At 38.7% G+C, this 20,308-nt stretch overlaps 1 protein-coding gene across 2 annotated transcripts in view; it reads left to right on the plus strand.

The window, feature by feature from the left end:
• The first annotated feature begins 245 nt into the window (after nucleotides 1-245).
• LOC124152776 overlaps nucleotides 246-20,308 on the plus strand; it is a 59,074-nt gene continuing 39,011 nt past the window's right edge. The window contains exon 1 of one of the 2 annotated variants that reach the window (XM_046525830.2): nucleotides 246-362. The gene's annotated coding sequence lies outside the window, so the exon portion shown is untranslated. Of the gene's footprint in view, nucleotides 363-574; nucleotides 841-20,308 lie in introns of those variants that run through there. The other variant, XM_046525831.2, reaches the window with a different exon arrangement.

Raw genomic sequence — 20,308 nt, forward strand, 5'->3', positions numbered from 1 at the left:
TAAGGAAAATAATGGTTAAAGGCAAATGGTTAAAAGCAGTTCGGAAGATCGAAAGCTAGACATTAACCAAAGACTCAGGTTACGAGGTCAGCTTGAACGAGCTCACAGTCCACAACAACGCCATGATATCTCCATGTAATTAGAAATCCGATGTGTAAACTAATACATGTGTATTTGGTGAACGTAATTGCTATAATTACGTCACCACGACCCCCATGTCATCCCAGCGAGGGTATCCCGCTGTCTATCAAAGCTAAATTTAGTCGCTTGGGGCTTCCCTTGTTTACGCTGTGACAGACTCACACGAGTTGTGTGGCACACAGGCGCGAACAGGATTGCATTGAGAAAGCTACACCGTGAAGGTAGGCCGGTAAATCTTCATATGCATGTATCTATCATCTAACTGTTTGCGTGTGAAATGTACAAGCTATAGTCAATGACACGCTATTGACTACGTATTTGTTTGATTGACAGACTGATTTGAGCTGACTGATTGGTCATTGATGAGAGTTTAACCGTTGCTGTATCGCTTCACGTGATTTGATGGTAGAATACGTAGTGTTTAATTGCACTGGGTAAACATGGTAGATATACTTTAACCTCTCAGTGTAACCTCACGTGATATGCATATAGCTAGCCTGATTATCAGTTGTCCTTCATCACTGGGGATACAGCTACAGACTGACTCGTCTCATCGCACGAGATCGCGTCGACCCCAGGTGTCGTGTCTGCCTTTACCGGCCCATGTCGTTTGGCGTTGAGGTAAAAATAGAAACATCAGCGAACAGCTATGGCGTTTTTCTAACCTCTGGGAAGGATTTACATTGAGACGCATATCATGTGAGTTTGCATCCTCTTTCATTTCGATTGTGATTTTAGCGATGTATTGATAAACTGTGATATATAATATATGAAATATATTTTGCACACATCAGTGAACAGCGGTCATACATATGAGCAACTAGCGTGACGATTTAGTGTCACTGGTTTGCTATAAATTCGCCATTTATGACGAATTCCTGGCAAGGTTATTTCCTCATGTAGAGGGAATATAATTAAAGGATGTCGCTAATTGATTCCTGCTCCTGAAATACTTCCGGGTCTTGTGTAATATGGCGGTAGAGATTAGCAGGTCGGCGATAAGAAAACGGTTTCGTCTCGAGGGTTTAAGAGTACGTTCGGTGATGGATTTGTTGCTGTGTACACTCCGCTGATCGGGTAATGATATTATCACTGGAGACACACCGCATTCCAGCCCCCGCTGTTCTAACACATTGTAAACATCTGTATAATTCTAAATATGTATTGTCGGAGTCATTGTCAAGTTACCATGGCAACCAAGAAATATTTATTTGTGTTGGGCGGAGGTTAGCAATAGTGATGAAAACGCCAAAGTTTTAGCTATTTTAGTTTGTATTGAGTTGTGAAGGAAGTACAATGGGGCCCTGTGAAGAGCAGCTTTCAGCCAACCAGCTTAAATTGTACTTGGTCGCCCTTTGACCCGCTTTTTATTCTTCCCGGGTCATTCTAAAATGTTTGTTTGTTTCCTTGCTTTGCGCTGTTTACGAGCAGGCTATGGGGGTCCCTGAATATTTGGGATTTAATTTCTCTATCAAATAAGATAAACGCATTGACGCTATATTACGTTCCTGTGAAGCAATCGTCAGCTGTTTAGGCGATAATAATCGCACGATCCACGTGCGCGTGCCATTAACATTCAAGCTGCTGTACAGCTACTGGTCGTGTCGTGTCATAAATCTATGGTAAATACAAAAATGTATTAATAATGCATTCATGTTGTTTAGTGCATATGCTTATTTAGTCCGTTAAATTTGCATAACAGAGATTGCGTGCGTTGAACAGGTCGCAGTTGACCTACCTCAAACCACGGACTTGTAGTATAGGTCCGTGCTCAAACCTGGTACTGTGCATAGTCAGAACTTTGTCGTTCTTATCCAAGTGCTTGTTTCACTTCCACATTTTGCCTATACAATCGCAGATACAGCTTTTTTTAAGGGGAGGTGTATATTTTGGCATTTCGTGTTATATAGTGTATTTTGATGAAAACATATCAGAGTAGCAAGTTATTACGTTTACACACTCGATCACCTATTAAACCTAAAAATGTATATATACTACTCAAAAAAGTTAAGGAACACCGCTTCTTACATATTGCTATATACACTATATGGCTGAAATAATTCCGATGCGACGTTAAATTTTAACTCACACTCATATTGCCATAGTTAATCTGTCATGGCAGACAGATTAGCTATAGTTATATGACAGTCCATCCATGGTGTACTTTAACTTTTTGTGAGTAGTATAAATGGTTAGGTTTTGCTGCCAAGAAACGGGGTGCGCACCCTTACAGCACCCTCTGGATTTGTACCCCTTCACCCCGCGCATGCACTTTAACAAGGTTCCCTCATACGCCCATGTATTTAGTTGTTTAGCGCCCTTCCACATACACAAGAAGGCAGAAGGCGTTATAAGGTGATTATTGAAGTCACTTTGTATGTCATTAGTAACTAGGTATGTTTAATAGTGACTACCTACCTAGTTTACAGCTTCACAGCTATAATGACGCGTCTATCTATTACCTATAGCCCAAATCACTGTGCTTTGTTAAGATGTAAATTAAGTGGTTTGTGAAATGGCCACAGATATGCCTGTTTGCTTAATATTACTGTCTCAATTTGATGTATTAGTTACTAACGGAACAAGGAAATATTTCCGCCAATGACCCCTGCTTAAAAGTTTGCCTGGGTTAGGGCAACCTAACCCTAACCCTAACCCTAACCCTAACCCTAACTCTTCACACAAATCCTACATAAATGATTTTTAATACTTCCAGCCAGGGGTTATGGCTTTAATAAAATTCAAGGCAGGGGTTACGAGTTATACCGTTAACTTATTTTACCTGTGTTGTTTTTGTTTATGTTAGATAGCGGTAAATTGTTTGTGTTCTTCCTGCTTAATTACAGGTGTAAGAACACATCACGTGTCAGACAGCCGGCGTGATTGTACATGTCGATCAATATCGAAATCACTGCCAAACCGCATGTTTGTTTTTATAACTGCTGGTCTGAGAAAAGGCAGGTTAATTACATACAGTCATGTCAGCATTTGTGTCACCTACTGAAAAAAAAATAAACATAACGATTCTCAAAATACACAACAAAAAAATGGAAAGTATTAACACAACAGAAACACGCAATGCCTAATTGTCAGTAATTCAGTTTGAACGTGAAAGTCGTTCCACCTGTCAATGAGACAATGGCGCTATCGTGTCGACCTCCTATGAGCAAGTGCAATCAAACAGGTAAGCAGAATATTAAAGCCGTTATGCATGAATATTTCACGTCCTCTTATCAATATTGAATTAATTAGGCGTTAATCTGTTACATCCAGCACCCTAGTCCGCGCTATTGATCTACACAGCTAAGAGGGAGAGATAGACAGAGCCATTGAAATCCACATTATAATGTGTCATGCTCAATGACGCTGATGTTATTCACTGTAAGAGGATGTGCTCAATGGCCCCACGCTATGTGAATGACACGCCCGGTTATAATATTCCTGTGTATCCACTTTTTTTGCCCTCGTCTTTTCCTTGTAAGTGGATAAAGAACATCCTTATTGATATTTTCGTCTAGACTTGCTCCAGTCTCGTATTCTATTAATAGCGGACATGTTATTTCGTTCCTGATCTTTGAGATTAGATGCGTTGGGTTTAAATTTAATGTCACTATTTGTGTGTGCATGCTGTACTCGTGATAATTATCAATTGTATTGTATATCCTTTTTTGTGTGATTGTTTGTTATATATATTAGAAAGTTATTCTCTAAATTTGATTTTCCGCAAAAGGTTAATTTAATAAATGAAATCCGCCCTTTGTCACATCTTGCAAACATGTCTTGATAATTCGTTTGCATTTTTTAGAATTATTTCTCTTAGCATCTTAATCATGTGTGATAAACTGCCTGGCATTTGTAATTATAAGTATACCGTGTTTGTTGGCGGCTACAATGAAACAAACAGGAAATGGTTATTCAATGGTGATGTATTTGGTAAGAGCAACATGGCTGTGTTAAGGACCTTGTTTCGTCGACTGTTTTCAGCCTAGTGACGTTTTGATAATGTTTGTAATGTTTTTCCCCGGCAGTTTATTTAGTAATCGTGAACATGACGTCATTTCCACGACAACACCATGTTTGTATTGGCAATTGAGATCTGGATTCTACTTGTGGATCCATTTGGGGTGAAATTCCAGAGCTAATATAATCCCATGTAGAAAGATAGTTATATAATCAATATTGTATGATACGTGTATACAATATCTAACAAGTCTGATGCCAACAAATGACGAGGATGTGTTTATATCTGTTTCCCTCTGTATGGCAACCTGATGTCCATGAAATAGTTATACCACGTCTGTGAATGTGAGATTCATGTCTTGCGATGGTCTACTGTCGCAGCTCAGTGGAATTTGAGCTTGGAAGTATATAATGGGTATGTCACAGAATGTATGGTGTTCGGGAATACGAATGAACTATCACTTGTCGGTGTGTTTAACTGGCATTTCGAAGTTGTTAAGGGGCGGTTGGGTAGCCTGTTGGAATAAGCGTTCGCTCGACAAGCCGAAGGACCGGGTTTTCATTCTCCACATGGCTACAATGTGTGCAGCCCATTGCCCCAGTCATGTTGCTGGAATATTGCGGCGCAAAACTCAACTCACTCACTCATTTGTTTCAATGCAAAGCAAGGAGGCCGGTAGAGGTCCTAGTACCTTTATCAAGGAGGTCGGTAGAGGCGCTAGTACCTATATCAAGGAGGTCGGTAGAGGCGCTAGTACCTTTATCAAGGAGGTCGGTTGAGGCGCTAGTACCTTTATCAAGGAGGTCGGTAGAGGCGTTTGTACTTTTATCAAGGAGGTCGATAGAGGTGTTTGTACCTTTATCAAGGAGGTCGGTAGAGGCGTTTGTACTTTTATCAAGGAGGTCGGTAGAGGCGTTTGTACCTTTATCAAGGAGGTCGGTACAGGTGCTTGTACATTTATCAAGGAGGTCGGTAGAGGCGTTTGTACTTTTATCAAGGAGGTCGGTAGAGGCGTTTGTACTTTTATCAAGGAAGTCGATAGAGGTGCTTGTACTTTTATCAAGGAGGTCGGTAGAGGCGTTTGTACTTTTATCAAGGAGGTCGGTAGAGGCGTTTGTAACTTTTATCAAGGAGGTCGGTAGAGGCGTTTGTACTTTTATCAAGGAGGTCGGTAGAGGTGTTTGTACTTTTATGAAGGAGGTCGGTAGAGGCGCTAGTACCTTTATCAAGGAGGTCGGTAGAGGCGCTAGTACCTTTATCAAGGAGGTCGGCAGAGGTGCTAGTACCTTTATCAAGGAGATCGGTAGAGGCGCTAGTACCTTTATCAAGGAGGTCGGCAGAGGTGCTAGTACCTTTATCAAGGAGATCGGTACAGGTACTGGTACCTTTATCAAGGAGGTCGGTGGAAGTGCTTGTACTTTTATCAAGGAGGTCGGTAGAGGCGTTTGTACTTTTATCAAGGAGGTCAGTGTAGGTGCTTGTACTTTTATCAAGGAGGTCGGTAGAGGCGTTTGTACTTTTATCAAGGAGGTCGATAGAGGCGTTTGTACTTTTATCAAGGAGGTCGATAGAGGTGCTTGTACTTTTATCAAGGAGGTCGGTAGATGTGCTTGTACTTTTATCAAGGAGGTCGATAGAGGCGTTTGTACTTTTATCAAGGAGGTCGATAGAGGCGTTTGTACTTTTATCAAGGAGGTCGGTAGAGGCGTTTGTACTTTTATCAAGGAGTGAGTGCGTTGCTGAGTTAAAATTTAACCTCACATCGGCAAAATTTCAGCCACATCATGATGAGAGAAACTACAAGTACATTCAAAATAGATACATTTAGACTGTATAAAGGCCGGTCGTCGAAGGACAGTAAAATAACTAGACTTATCACAGATTTTATTTCAAACTAGTATAGAACCATAAACATATATCACCATACGTAACAATTCATGATACAAAGGAGCTATAAATCGCCAGCCACTCTTTATCAAGGAAGTCGGTTGAGGTGTTGTACCTTTATCAAATATGATACAAGCATGTGTACCGATACGTCCCATTGAAAGAACGTGGACGTTGATATCAATCACTTGTCACTGATGCAGGTTTTCTGGTTTTCGTGTGCAATTCATGGTCATATATTCATAAATACTGACTATAAATATACTGATTATTTACAGACCGCCGTCATATAGCTGGAATATTGCTGAGTGTGGCGTTAAACAACAAACCAACAAACCATGAAACATTACCAGAACACGTTGCCCTATAAGGGCGGTATTCGTCCCGAGGATAGTGATTCATATAATAAATAACAAGGGCGAGTTTTAACGACGTTGTAAAATTGTTTCCATATCAAGCAAACAACAACGGGAGTATAGGTAGAGTTAATGCCTATATACGACCGCCTCCGTGGTCTTGTGGTAGAGCATCCGCCCGGAGAGCGGAAGGTCCAGGGTTCGATCCCGGGCCGCGTCATACAAAAAGACGTTAAAAGATTGTACTTGTTGTTACCCTGTCTGGCGCTCGGCATTAAGGGGCTAAAACAAGGACTGGTCGGCTCGGAGTCAGTATACTGTGTCTGAGTGGGGTATTCATGTTAAACTGCGGCATGGTATCTCAGTGAGCTAGCACTATAAATCGGCATCAGTCCGGACTAGTACAAGCAGCCACACACACACATACACGTGCATGCACGTCGCTATATAAGTGCAATAATCTTGGACGCGACGTTAAACCCAATTTCACCTCACCTAATGCCTATATACTTCTTGACCCAGTTCCAGATGTATTCAAGGTCAGAGAGGAGGGTCGTGGTAACATTCTTGATATTCAGACCGAGACCGAATATTTTGGCTTGTGTGAAATATAGCAACCCAATCCATAGTGCGAGCCATGCTGACCACATAGTTCACGTGCCAGCAGTCACTGTGACCATTATAGTAAACAATCTGGAAATCTGAACGCCATTATTCATGACACGTGATTGAAGATAAACAATTCCCACCTCCCTTGTTATTGCACTGTAATGATGATAATGATGCATATAATTATGAGAGTTGTGCTGTTATTTCATATACGCTACACGCAACGAGAGGGTATCAGTTTTCTCCGTATGAACGTTGGTAATTTTCTTGTGAATTGTAGAATGGATATGGGAGTGCTGTGATCTTCAGGCTTGTAAAACGTTGTTACATCGGACTAGACCCGAGAAATATTATGGCTTTTCCCCTTCGTGTGAATACTTTTCTTTTTCAATGCCATTCGACTCATACCGCATTCATTATATACTACTCAAAAAAGTTAAAGAACACCAGATTCTTTCATATTTCTATAGTTAATCTGTCATGCCATGACTCTTTCATATTGCTATAGTTAATCTGTCATGCTATGAGTCTTTCATATTGCTATAATTAACCTGTCATGCCATGATTCTTTCATATTTCTATAGTTAACCTGTCACGCCATGATTCTTTCATATTACTATAGCTAATCTGTCACGCCATGATTCTTTCATATTTCTATAGTTAACCTGTCATGCCATGATTCTTTCATATTGCTATAGTTAACCTGTCATGCCATGATTCTTTCATATTTCTATAGTTAATCTGTCATGCCATGATTCTTTCATATTGCTATAGTTAATCTGTCATGCTATGAGTCTTTCATATTGCTATAGTTAACCTGTCATGCCATGATTCTTTCATATTTCTATAGTTAACCTGTCATGCCATGATTCTCTCATATTTCTATAGTTAACCTGTCATGCCATGATTCTTTCATATTTCTATAGTTAACCTGTCACGCCATGATTCTTTCATATTACTATAGCTAATCTGTCACGCCATGATTCTTTCGTATTTCTATAGTTAACCTGTCATGCCATGATTCTTTCGTATTTCTATAGTTAACCTGTCATGCCATGATTCTTTCATATTTCTATCTATTAGTTAATCTGTCATGCCATGATTCTTTCATATTTCTATAGTAAATCTGTCATGCCATGATTCTTTCATATTTCTATAATTAACCTGTCATGCCATGATTCTTTCATATTTCTATAGTTAACCTGTCATGCCATGATTCTTTCATATTTCTATAGTTAATCTGTCACGCCATGATTCTTTCATATTTCTATAGTTAATCTGTCATGCCATGATTCTTTCATATTACTATAGTTGATCTGTCATGCCATGATTCTTTCATATTTCTATAGTTAATATGTCATGATACGACAGATGAAGTATACTTATTTGAAAGATACTAGTGTTCTTTTACTTCTTTTGAGCTGTTTATTAAGTTTAGTCAATGTTCGCTGGAACACCTTCTATTTATTTATTTTCAGCTAATCAAATTACCGGTTTCAAATGAGGTTTCTAGGACTCAAATACGCTATAACAAATCTGAAAAGACATGTTTATTTCATAAATAAATATTAATTATTTAAACTTCATTTATCATGCACCACCCGTTCTCGCTCTGATATGAAAGTACAGGAAACATGAAACCTGTTTCCTCAACGAAAAGTTAATTAGGTCACGACAACTTTATCTGACGATTTTCATTTCAGTTTAATCGAAAAACGTAGTGCGTAGTATATTTGAAAAGTGAGAAGGGGCTTAATAGGAGGCTGAACTTGCGATTATGGAATAAAGAGCCTTTGTTCCAGACTTCTCTTCAAAGCGCATGTACATCACGCCAATGAGTCATTGTGTAAGTCTAGAATTCAGGATCATAAACCTTAAAGGGTTAAAGTCAGCCTTTCGTTCGAGCATAATGAAGTAGCGCGAGATACAACAGACTGACATTTGCAATGACACGTTAATTCATCGTCTTTTTTATCTGTCAATAAATCAAAGGAACAATAAATTTTCTTTATGAGTCCTGTTGATCAGTAGATAAAAAACTATTTTAGGAGTAGCGCAGTAGGTATAACTGATATGTTTGACACGTCACGAAGAACACCCCGCCTATTACATGAACCTGGTGTCATTATAATGCTGATCAGAGGACGATTTTTAATTTGTCGCGATAATTGTGATATTTCTGATTCGGCTATAGAGGTTATCAGGCGTACACAAAGTCAGATGTACACAAAGCGACAAAACGAAAAAAGGTAACAGTTCGAACATATTTCGAACATGTTTCGGCCAAATCCAACTATTTTTATTTGTGGAAAAGATTCCAAGCCGCAGAGGTCTACAAGCACAGATTTGGCGAAAGATCCCGCTTGGGTAGGCCTAGTGCCCTCGCAAAATTGTTTCGCAATTCATATCTCCAAAGTTGCCCAAACTTGTAAAATGCCTAAGCTACGTCACAGCTAGACACTGATTTTCAGTTTATTAGACAATTCTTTCAATAATGATAGCAAGAATCCCAGTAGTTTCTCCAGATTCCCGATGGTTAATTCTGACTCGATCGCCGAATGACAAGGGCGACGCCATGTTTGTTTGTAAACACTGAAAGTAGTCACTACGTGACCCTTGATATTTGCATCTCTATCCGCATTTGACCCCAACGGATATCGTTTTTATCCGTTGGCTTTATCCTGCCGAGAAACCCATCCATTATATGATAAATAAACATTATTCACCCACCCACCCTCTTATGTCAAAGATCAAGTACATTATTGTCCTCTGACGTCATAATATTCCTTTGATATGACGTCATAGGTACTATGTAACCATTGGATTTATTGTGAAATGGGTTAACTACGTTTCAATATTTGCGTCATATTGCAATATATACGTCGCTGATAGTTTCATTTTCTATCTGTAAACCTGACAAGCTTACAGTGTTGATTGTCTGCTTTAAAATTTGTAACATTATTTTTTATTTGTTTTTGTCTGTTTGATAAGAGCTAACTATTCTAAAATATGAATATTTATTGCCCAGCTTCATGCGAACATAATGGGTTTAAGTAAAGAAATTTCAACAAGGGGCAAGTTAGGAACAGATTCGTCGACAAAGGTCATGCAGGGCAAATATATACAGTAACCTGTCTAGTGTTTTATTGGTATTTTCGTTAGACACAGAATATGTGGTCGTTCACTGCTTCCAGAAAAAAATATATTCTCCGAAAGGAGGGGTCATTCATTTGTTTTGACCACCAACACAAATTTTCCAATTTCGCTTTTTTAAAAACTAGTCGATCCCGAAATGTATCACTTACAATGATAAATACTATACAATGTGATAACATGATAACAGGAGTCCTTGATATCGTTTGACCTAGTTACACGTACATGCAATGTCGTTGGGGGACTTAGATATATGTCGTTGAGTTGCTAAACACATTAACGAAATAACCTTCAACCCTAAAGCTATAGGCTACATGTGAATGGGCGTGACTTTACTCGTCCCGCGAGCCAGGGCGTGTTTGTGCAACTCGCTACACATCCATGTGTAGTTTGACGTCGAGGACACTTTAGGGTGTATTTGATTAGCGCGCATGTACAGTGCCAGAGAGTGATCTATTATTAGTGAAATTCTGTCTGCGTCACATTAATATTTTTTCCAGTGGCGTGTATGTTTGATAGGCCCCTGTTCTTGTCTTTTGTTCAATTCTAGACTCAGGCTTGTGAGAAATGCATTAAATTTCAATCTTTGATGTTGCGTTTCTTGATATACAGGAATAGTCGAAAGTGGTTTGGAATTATCGATTTCTGTTCCGCGGCTCGTGTACGTTACGTTTTTAAGTCATCTCCTGGAAGTGAATATGTTCTTATGAAGACAGTGTCAGATTTGACGAACGTTTTATTCAAAGATACCGATGCACAAAAAGTGTGAGCAGCTTGGCACCGTGTGTGAATATACCATCGTGTATGTGTATGGGTTGGAAGATTGGTAGAACAGAGGCCTTATGGAAGATGTGCTTGCGGTATTTGATGTGTATTGTGTTTCTAAGTTTCGTTCTTTAAACTATGACCTTAAATATGTTATCACATTGCCTACAGACTCATCCGACACCATGTGACTGTCGACAGGTGATGATTGATGGAGTACATGTTGACGCGACGCTCAGAATACCTGGCCTAAATAACGTTCCCCTCATGTCGAACTCTCAAAGGTCTATGTGCACATACATGCAGTTCAGTACAGATATGTTCTCTCAATATATACATGCTCTCTCAGTACAGATGTGTTCTCTCAATATATACATGCTCTCTCAGTACAGACATGCTGTCTCAATATATACATGCTCTCTCAGTACAGACATGCTCTCTCAATATATACATGCTCTCTCAGTGCAGACATGCTGTTTCAATATATACATGCTCTCTCAGTACAGACAAGCTCTCAGTATATACATGCTCTCAGTACAGACGTGCTCTCTCAGTATATACATGCTCTCTCAGTACAGACATGCTCTCAATATATACATGCTCTCTCAGTACAGACATGCTGTCTCAATATATATACATGCTCTCTCAGTACAGACATGCTCTCTCAGTTTTGACATGCTCTCTCAATATATACATGCTCTCTCAGTATATACATGTTCTCTCAGTATAGATATGCTCTCTCAATATATACATGCCCTCTCAGTACAGACATGCTGTCTCAATATATACATGCTCTCTCAGTACAGACAGTCTCTCTCAATAAACACATGCTCTCTCAGTACAGACATGCTGTCTCAATATATACATGCTCTCTCAGTACAGACATGCTCTCTCAGTTTTGACATGCTCTCACAATATATACATGCTCTCTCAGTACAGACATGATCTCTCAATATAAACATGCTCTCTCAGTACAGACCTTCTCTCTCAGTATATACATGCTCTCTCAGTACAGACAACCTCTCTCAATATATACATGCTCTCTCAGTACAGACAAGCAATCTCAGTATATACATGCTCTCTCAGTACAGACATGCTCTCTCAGCATATACATGCTCTCAGTACAGACCTTCTCTCTCAGTATATACATGCTCTCTCAGTACAGACCTGCTCTCTCAGTATATACATGCTCTCTCAGTACAGACAAGCTCTCTCAATATATACATGCTCTCTCAGTACAGAAAAGCTCTCTCAGTATATACATGCTCTCTCAGTACAGACAAGCTCTCTCAATATATACATGCTCTCTCAGTACAGAAAAGCTCTCTCAGTATATACATGCTCTCTCAGTACAGACAAGCTCTCTCAATATATACATGCTCTCTCAGTATATATATGTTCTCTCAGTATAGACATGCTCTCTCAATATATACATGTTCTCTCAGTACAGACAAGCTCTCTCAATATATACATGCTCTCTCAGTATATACATGTTCTCTCAGTGCAGACAAGCTCTCTCAATATATACAAGCTCTCTCAGTATATACATGTTCTCTCAGTACAGACAAGCTCTCAATATATACATGCTCTCTCAATATATACATGTTCTCTCAGTACAGACAAGCTCTCTCAATATATACATGCTCTCTCAGCATATACATGCTCTCAGTACAGACCTTCTCTCTCAGTATATACATGCTCTCTCAGTACAGACCTGCTCTCTCAATATATACATGCTCTCTCAGTACAGACAAGCAATCTCAGTATATACATGCTCTCTCAGTACAGACATGCTCTCTCAGCATATACATGCTCTCAGTACAGACCTTCTCTCTCAGTATATACATGCTCTCTCAGTACAGACCTGCTCTCTCAGTATATACATGCTCTCTCAGTACAGACAAGCTCTCTCAATATATACATGCTCTCTCAGTACAGAAAAGCTCTCTCAGTATATACATGCTCTCTCAGTACAGACAAGCTCTCTCAATATATACATGCTCTCTCAGTACAGAAAAGCTCTCTCAGTATATACATGCTCTCTCAGTACAGACAAGCTCTCTCAATATATACATGCTCTCTCAGTATATATATGTTCTCTCAGTATAGACATGCTCTCTCAATATATACATGTTCTCTCAGTGCAGACAAGCTCTCTCAATATATACAAGCTCTCTCAGTATATACATGTTCTCTCAGTACAGACAAGCTCTCAATATATACATGCTCTCTCAATATATACATGTTCTCTCAGTACAGACAAGCTCTCTCAATATATACATGCTCTCTCAGCATATACATGCTCTCAGTACAGACCTTCTCTCTCAGTATATACATGCTCTCTCAGTACAGACCTGCTCTCTCAGTATATACATGCTCTCTCAGTACAGACAAGCTCTCTCAATATATACATGCTCTCTCAGTACAGAAAAGCTCTCTCAGTATATACATGCTCTCTCAGTACAGACAAGCTCTCTCAATATATACATACTCTCTCAATATGTACATGTTCTCTCAGTATAGACATGCTCTCTCAATATATACATGCTCTCTCAGTACAGACATGCTCTCTCAGTATATACATGCTCTCAGTACAGACCTTCTCTCTCAGTATATACATGCTCTCTCAGTACAGACCTGCTCTCTCAGTATATACATGCTCTCTCAGTACAGACATGTTGTCTCAATACATACATACTCTCTCAGTACAGACAGGATCTCTCAATATATACATGCTCTCTCAATATATACATGCTCTCTCAGTACAGACATGCTCTCTCAGTATATACATGCTCTCAGTACAGACCTTCTCTCTCAGTATATACATGCTCTCTCAGTACAGACCTGCTCTCTCAGTATATACATGCTCTCTCAGTACAGACATGTTGTCTCAATACATACATACTCTCTCAGTACAGACAGGATCTCTCAATATATACATGCTCTCTCAGTACAGACCTGCTCTCTCAGTATAGACACGCTCTCTCAGTATAGTCTACTCTCTCAGTATAGACATGCTCTCTCAGTATAGACATGCTCTCTCAGTATATACATGCTCAATCAGTAAAGACATGCTGTATCAATACATACATACTATCTCCGTACAGACATGCTCTCTCAGTACAGACATGCTCTCTCAGTATAGACACGCTCTCTCAGTATAGTCTACTCTCTCAGTATAGACATGCTCTCTCAGTATAGACATGCTCTCTCAGTACAGACAAGCTCGCTCAATATATACATGCTCTCTCAATATAAACATGTTCTCTCAGTATAGACATGCTCTCTCAGTACAGACGAGCTCTCTCAATATATACATGCTCTCTCAATATATACATGTTCTCTCAGTATATACATGCTCTCTCAGTACAGACATGCTCTCTCAGTACAGACATGCTCTCTCAATATATAGATGCTCTCTCAGTATATACATACTCTCTCAGTATACACATGTCCTCTCAGTATTGACATGTTCCCTCAGCACAGACATGCTCTCTCAATATGTACATGCTCTCTCAGTACAGACATGCTCTCTCAGTATAGACATGCTCTCTCAGTACATACATGCTCTCTCAGTACAGACCTTCTCTCTCAGTATATACATGCTCTCTCAGTACAGACATGCTCTCTCAGTATAGACATGCTCTCTCAGTATATACATGCTCCCTCAGTACAGACATGCTCTCTCAGTATAGACATGCTCTGTCAGTATACACGCTCTCTCAGTATAGTCATGCTCTCTCAGTATAGAGATGCTCTGTCAGTATACACGCTCTCTCAGTATAGACAAGCTCTCTCAGTACAGACATGCTCTCTCAGGACATTAAAGGCTCTCTCATTACAGACATGCTCTCTCAGTATATACATGCTCTCTCATTACAGACATGCTCTCTCAGTATATACATGCTCTTTCAGTACAGACATGCTCTCTCAGTATATACATGCTCTCTCAGTACAGACATGCTCTCTCAGTATAGACATGTTCTCTCAGTATATACATGCTCTCTCAGTATATACATGCTCTCTCAGTATAGACATGCTCTCTCAGTATAGACATGCTCTCTCAATATATACATGTTCTCTCAATATATACATGCTCTCTCAGTACAGACATGCTCTCTCAGTATATACATGCTCTCAGTACAGACCTTCTCTCTCAGTATATACATGCTCTCTCAGTACAGACCTGCTCTCTCAGTATATACATGCTCTCTCAGTACAGACATGTTGTCTCAATACATACATACTCTCTCAGTACAGACAGGATCTCTCAATATATACATGCTCTCTCAGTACAGACCTGCTCTCTCAGTATAGACACGCTCTCTCAGTATAGTCTACTCTCTCAGTATAGACATGCTCTCTCAGTATAGACATGCTCTCTCAGTATATACATGCTCAATCAGTAAAGACATGCTGTATCAATACATACATACTATCTCAGTACAGACATGCTCTCTCAGTACAGACATGCTCTCTCAGTATAGACACGCTCTCTCAGTATAGTCTACTCTCTCAGTATAGACATGCTCTCTCAGTATAGACATGCTCTCTCAGTACAGACAAGCTCGCTCAATATATACATGCTCTCTCAATATAAACATGTTCTCTCAGTATAGACATGCTCTCTCAGTACAGACAAGCTCTCTCAATATATACATGCTCTCTCAATATATACATGTTCTCTCAGTATATACATGCTCTCTCAGTACAGACATGCTCTCTCAGTACAGACATGCTCTCTCAATATATAGATGCTCTCTCAGTATATACATACTCTCTCAGTATACACATGTCCTCTCAGTATTGACATGTTCCCTCAGCACAGACATGCTCTCTCAATATGTACATGCTCTCTCAGTACAGACATGCTCTCTCAGTATAGACATGCTCTCTCAGTACATACATGCTCTCTCAGTACAGACCTTCTCTCTCAGTATATACATGCTCTCTCAGTACAGACATGCTCTCTCAGTATAGACATGCTCTCTCAGTATATACATGCTCCCTCAGTACAGACATGCTCTCTCAGTATAGACATGCTCTGTCAGTATACACGCTCTCTCAGTATAGTCATGCTCTCTCAGTATAGAGATGCTCTGTCAGTATACACGCTCTCTCAGTATAGACAAGCTCTCTCAGTACAGACATGCTCTCTCAGGACATTAAAGGCTCTCTCATTACAGACATGCTCTCTCAGTATATACATGCTCTCTCATTACAGACATGCTCTCTCAGTATATACATGCTCTTTCAGTACAGACATGCTCTCTCAGTATATACATGCTCTCTCAGTACAGACATGCTCTCTCAGTATAGACATGTTCTCTCAGTATATACATGCTCTCTCAGTATATACATGCTCTCTCAGTATAGACATGCTCTCTCAGTATAGACATGCTCTCTCAATATATACATGTTCTCTCAGTATATACATGCTCTCTCAGTATAGACATGTTCTCTCAGTATATACATGCTCTCTCAGTATAGACATGCTCTCTCAGTATAGCCATGCTCTCTCAGTATAGACATGCTCTGTCAGTACAGACATGTTCTCTTAGTATATACATGCTCTCTCAGTATATACATGCTCTCTCAGTACAGACATGTTCTCTCAGTATAGACATGTTCTCTCAGTATATACATGCTCTCTCAGTATAGACATGCTCTCTCAGTATAGCCATGCTCTCTCAGTATAGACATGCTCTGTCAGTATACATGCTCTCTCAGTATACACATGCTCTCTCAGTACAGACATGCTCACTGAATATAGACATGCTGTCAGTATAGACATGCTCTGTCAGTATACACATGCTGTCAGTATAGACATGCTCTCTCAGTATAGACATGCTCATGCGTGATCATCATTGATAAGCTACATCAACTAATAGTTGATCATGGCTTTATTGTTTTGATTTTTCAATTGAATAATTTAATGACAGCCTCTCACAAATAATTAATCACGAGTTACTGGGAGACCTTAACTCTCTCTTAACAATTAAATGATCATGATATAATATGGAGTCTCTCATAACATTTAAATGATCATGATAGAATATGGAGTCTCTCATAATATTTAAATGATCATGATAGAATATGGAGTCTCTCATAACATTTAAATGATCATGATAGAATACGGAGTCTCTCATAAACAATTAAATACTCATGATATAATATGGAGACTCTCACAAACAATAAATGATCATGATATAATATGGAGTCTCTCACAAACAATTAAATGATCATGATATAATATGGAGTCTCTCATAAACAATTAAATGATCATGATATAATATGGAGTCTCTCATAACAATTAAATACTCATGATATAATATGGAGTCTCTCACAAACAATTAAATGATCATGATATAATATGGAGTCTCTCACAAACAATTAAATGATCATGATATAATATGGAGTCTCTCATAACAATTAAATACTCATGATATAATATGGAGTCTCTCACAAACAATTAAATGATCATGATATAATATGGAGTCTCTCACAAACAATTAAATGATCATGATATAATATGGAGTCTCTCATAAACAATTAAATGATCATGATAGAATATGGAGTCTCTCATAAACAATTAAATACTCATGATATAATATGGAGACTCTCACAAACAATAAATGATCATGATATAATATGGAGTCTCTCATAAACAATTAAATGATCATGATATAATATGGAGTCTCTCATAAACAATTAAATGATCATGATATAATATGGAGTCTCTCATAACAATTAAATACTCATGATATAATATGGAGTCTCTCACAAACAATTAAATGATCATGATATAATATGGAGTCTCTCACAAACAATTAAATGATCATGATATAATATGGAGTCTCTCATAAACATCTCTAATAATCACTTAAATAATCACAGCTTCACGGGAGCCTTATCTACACAAGTAAATCATCATGACTGTAAGTGGTTTGTTTCATACTACGACAACACCCTACCTCTGCAATCACCCACGCTGTGATGACGAAACGTCCTTTTGTATTAGATAAGGTCATACGCAGCCTCCATGGAAACATCAATCACCAGGAACCTGTAGGCTGTCAAGGAAATACAATCAGCCCAGTGAAGAGGCTTGTGTGATAATGCGATGATACCGCCACAAATATACTGATGGCAATAAATAAGGAAACGCATGTTTGTTATCGTGCACGCGTATGTTTGGTACAAGGTACACACGTGTTTGGTAAGATGCAATCACATGTTTGGTACAAGGCATGCGCACGTTTAGTATAAATCACAAGGCATGGGCACGTTTGGTATAAAAACAAGACAAACGCATGATTGGCATAAGACACAAGGCAAACGCACATTTGGCATAAGACACAAGGCAAACGCACATTTGGCATAAGACACAAGGCAAACGCACGTTTGGCATAAGACACAAGGCAAACGCATGATTGGCATAAGACATAAGGCAAACGCATGATTGGCATAAGACACAAGGCAAACGCACGTTTGGCATAAGACAATGCAAACGCATGTTTGGCATATACACAAATCAAACGTATGTTCAGTAAGGCAAGTGTTTTTGTGTGACATTCCGCATCTATTCAAGGGTTGCTATTGTGTATTCGGCAGTGTAGTGACGACAAACGATACTGACATTTACTCTTGTTTCTTAACCATGAACGTTGGCGCGGCACACAGCCACCAGATCATTTGGGTTATGTTGTCACGTGGCTCTTATCTTCTTTCGACCAGTATGTCTGAATGCACAGGATACAATTGCACATATCATTGTGGTATAACAATTTAATAAGCGTATCCTCACCACATGGATTAAATGGCACGTCCGCCTTTCCTTCCGTCCGACTGAGGTTTGCCAATGTACGTCAAACAATAACCTAGACTGTTCTATTGTAATGATATGCAAGACAAGTCTTAGTTTCATAACCTCTAATGATGACACAAGGACTGTTGGGAACATTTTGTTATTGAATTAAAGTCTGAAAATTGTATTAAATAAGTCAAGAGTTTCTTTAACGTGCAATCGGAACGCACGTATGGTAGGATGTGCAGCACTGTTGATGTTGGCGACTGGCCCTAGTCTATTTGATGTGTGTTTTATGACGTGGCTTTTTTGAAGGCATGATTTGTGCCCTGGGAGAAAAATATATATAAATTTGTGACAATGAAGAGAAACAAACGCTGTATTATGACATTTTATCACATATAAAATACTGATATTGAACCTTAACAAAACCAATGTATGCTTATAAATGCATATCTAATTATTATTAGGTCCTGTTAAATTATATTTTAATATATAATATAAAGACGCCCGGAGAATCACTACAGTATAAGACTAGAAATATAGACTTGCCAAAGTATTGTAGACTTACAAGGGATGTTTCGGATATTTTGTTTAAACGTGAGTATACGTTCTATCGTCACACACCTTCAACATTGAGAAGTGTTATTAAAGTTGTATTTACAAATAACATGTTTGCACCCCATACAACCTGAAACAATATCTTTTCACAACATCAATCAAGTGCATTCCCATGTAAGTGTTATAAGGTCAAGATATTGACCAGCGTCCAGCTTTTGTTGATGCAGTTGTCATGGTTAGTGATCGCCTGTACTCCGTTTAACCAATCAATTAGCGGAGCCTGAATTATACATACATATATTCAGCACTAAGTGACCTCCGTACCTAACCTTACCTTAATGGATCGGCAGATATAGAACCAATTTAGATAAGCACGCATATTAGGAGCTATTGTGACATCGATGTATGCACAGGCATTGATCGACAAAATAGGCCTTTGCAATATTCTGATATACTTAGTAATTAATTAATTTTCTTATCGACCATTTATCTTGTTATTGTTAACTTATTTTATGATACACACCATCTGAGTGGGATTTGAAAAGAATCAGTGATGAATATTCTAATTGCTGAAAATTAAGTGAATTTTATTCCGGTGACTATACCGCAGTTATTTAATGAACTTAATTTAATTTATTTAATTTATTTGAATCATAACCGTTGAAATATGTTTGAAACAATATATTCGTGGAAAATTATAAGGAACATTTTTAAATTTTAACTATGATATTCTTTTGTAGCGTTAAGATTAAGTATTCGTTTAAAACGAATCAAATACAGCAAAGTACGTTTATAACGAACACGCTTATAACGAACTGATTTTTTTTGTCCCGACTATTTGCTATAGTTATGCTGTATATATGCTTATAACGAACAACGGTTATAACAAGCTGAAGTTAGTGGTCCCTTTGAGTTCGTTATAGCCGTAGTTTCATGTAGTGAGATTTGAACCGCCACGGTCTGCTTGTCATGGACAACATATAATTCTTTTTGTACGTATTCACATACTCATTCCATCTGTAATAAAATACAATATACCCACAGCTGTTACAGGTCATCTTCCCGAGG

Source organism: Haliotis rufescens, unplaced genomic scaffold (assembly GCF_023055435.1).
Source record: "Haliotis rufescens isolate VD_foot unplaced genomic scaffold, xgHalRufe1.0.p SCAF_8, whole genome shotgun sequence".
In the NCBI taxonomy this organism is placed as follows: Eukaryota; Metazoa; Mollusca; class Gastropoda; order Lepetellida; family Haliotidae; genus Haliotis; species Haliotis rufescens.